This window comes from Neomonachus schauinslandi, chromosome 14 (assembly GCF_002201575.2).
Source record: "Neomonachus schauinslandi chromosome 14, ASM220157v2, whole genome shotgun sequence".
Taxonomy (NCBI): Eukaryota; Metazoa; Chordata; class Mammalia; order Carnivora; family Phocidae; genus Neomonachus; species Neomonachus schauinslandi.
The window spans coordinates 32,892,430-32,895,278 of record NC_058416.1 but is presented as its reverse complement, the minus strand read 5'-3'; the positions used below and the strand labels follow the sequence as shown (position 1 = coordinate 32,895,278).

The 2,849-nt window shown below is 40.6% G+C and overlaps 1 pseudogene; it reads right to left on the bottom strand.

Annotated features, from left to right (window-relative positions):
* Positions 1–292: 292 nt before the first annotated feature.
* On the bottom strand, positions 293–1,060 carry LOC110576963 (annotated as a pseudogene).
* Between the last annotated feature and the right edge of the window lie 1,789 nt (positions 1,061–2,849).

The window sequence follows — 2,849 nt, the reverse complement described above, 5'->3', positions numbered from 1 at the left end:
AAAAAAATCAAATTTAAATACTTTTACTGTTCATTTTTATATTGCACAATGCCAGTCTTAAATGCACATATAAAGGCACTTACGTGTGGAATCACCAAAATTGCACAATTCACAATCTGAGCTCATATATCCATATATATTTTGCTTTTACCAGAACAGTGGACCCTACACAAAACTAACTTAACTATATGCATTTCACTTTTGTTTTCTTCAGGAAACTAACTTTTTTATTAGAAGGGGCTTATGATGGGGTAACAATGCTTGCAGTGCTTGCAGACCCATATGGAAAATATCACCTCTTTGGTGCAATAATACCTCCCAGTTGGACATTCAGCTGCTGATTTGTCCGCTTGAGGAACTGAGTCTCCTCATTGTGCTGCTTCTCCTCCACCTGTCTCCTCTCGCTCTCCTGCTTCTTGGTGGCCTCACATGTGGCATTCTGCTCCTTCACGTGCCTCTCCAAACCTCTCTTTTCTGTTTCTAATTCTGCAATTTTCCTCCCCATGCCTAACTTCCCTGTTCAGGTTGCAGCACCTTCCTTGAGCCAAAGACCACACTGCTCCCATGTAAGGTCTGGTAGGCGGTGATGGTCCATACGGATCTCGTCCTGGACTTGCAGCAAAAGCAGTCCCCTCTCCGCACAGTTGATGGTGGCCTCCTGGATCAGCTCATCAAAACACTGCGAGTAGACCTCTCTGCGCACAGGGCAGATACCAGTCTCCCTGGCCTGCTGCTACTGCAGCTTCAGATCCAGCTGCTGGGAAATGCACCACATCCATCCCCATGCTGGTGGTGCTGGACAACTGCAGGTGTCTTTCACCCACTCCCTCGGGGCAAGGATGGCATTCAAGATTTCTTCTGCCTTCTTTGTAGGATCTGGGACACAGGAAGTTGAAGGGAGCTTGGTCTTTGGTGGTCGTGGGACTGGGCCCAGTGGTCCAACCTACTGGGGGCTGACTTTCAGTGGCCCAGCTTTGGGGCTCCATGTCTCCGTGTTCTGCTCACCAACACCGGGTGTGTCATACTTGAGCAGAGAGTCCACATCATGATGGTGAAGCATTTCACTTTTTGATACACATACGTTCTATACCAATAATCTCTACCTTCAGCTTAATGATAAATAAGAAATAATTGAAAAGGAAAGAACTATGGGTTGCCCTATCTTTGTCTTTCCTTCTAAGGCATATTTTCAGTGTAAGTGGTTAGCTAATCTACAGGGAAGTAACCTGAGTAGGAGAGGATATAATAGAGATCCTGGAATGTTTGTGATTCTTAGACTGCAATTGTCTTCATTCCTCATTCAAAGCAAGTTCTGGTTCAAATGGAAAGCATGGTCTCTTGGGGAAAGTGTGGTCTTACTTAGTCATAGATGTAACATATTTACCTTGTACTTTTGAGTCTTACTGAACTCAAATTCACTTTGGATCCATTAGAATTCTGTGCTGTTGGTAACTTTTAAGTTTTAAATGCAAATGGTTGGCAAGTAATGTTGGTAATAATGTTCATTTCAAGTATCTACTCTGCTCACATGCATGCCCCCATTGCTCCACTGAACTTCACTTATAAAATACAAGTTCAAAGATAAAATTATAAAGAATTCAAGATGGTGACAAGAGCATTAAACCAAATACAGAGCCCTTTAAGACAGAGCTCTGTGCAACTATACTGGCCCAAGCCCATGAAGCTGGCCTTAATAATGATACTAATAAAATGTCTAACATTTATTGTGCATGCTATGTGGTAAAGCTACCTCATATACATTGTATCTTTAATTTTTACAACAGCTCTATGTGACATATGAGGAAATTGAGATTTTAATATATTAAGCAATGAGCTTCTAGGTTCTCTGGACCATCATCAGCTGAAGTCTGTTGGGAATGCAAAATCCTGGGTCCTCTTGCAGACCTGCTGGATCAGAATCTGCACTTTCAAGAGTGCCCCCAGTGATTTGTGTGTACATTAAAGTTTGACAAGCACTGTCTGAGTCACTTGATGACAAGCAAAAGGGGCCATACTATGTATCAAGTCCTATCTGACTTCAGACCTTAAACATGAAACCAATACCCTACTGTCTTATATAATCCAAATTTCTGATGATGGGCCCCAGTCATGTGTATAAAAAGACAAATCTAAATGTCATGTGGACTGTGATCTGCACCACTGGCAATAACCACTGGCCTGGAAACTTCTACCATGCCTTCCAGTTTTACAAATTATGGTAACTTCATAAATCATATTCTTATGGAACACAAAAATAATGTCAAGGAATACAGAGGAAGAGATATATTTCTGACGTTAATGTAAAAGACTCTAAGAGAAGATAAGTTTTGAGCTGGGTTATTTAGCTTGGACAAGAAAATTTGGAAAAGATACTTGCAAAAGACCTTTTCAAAATATTCAGTGCTATGCTCGATGAGCACTGATCATAGTTCATAACTCCATAGAGCTCCGTAAACCTCCAAGAGGGACAGACATCCCTCTTCCCCCTAAATAAAATCAACCCGTATGTAGAGACAAAAATTTTGCTAGGGGAAGTTAATTTACCTCAATTCAATTATATATTATGCAAACAGATATTGGGTTGCATATATATTAAGTGCAGAACACTGTTTGGTGCCATAGAGAATAATAGAGATGCAAGACACAGAACCATCATCAGCGAGCCTCTGCTCTAGCAGACGTTTAGTTATTTAACAAATACTCTATAATACATAAGAGCTTTAGAGATATTAACTCATTTAATCCTCATAATATTCTTATAAAAAATGTACTCTTTTCACCATCCACATCTTGTAAATGAGGAAATTAAGGCACAAAGAGGCCAAGTACCTGACCCAAATTCATACACT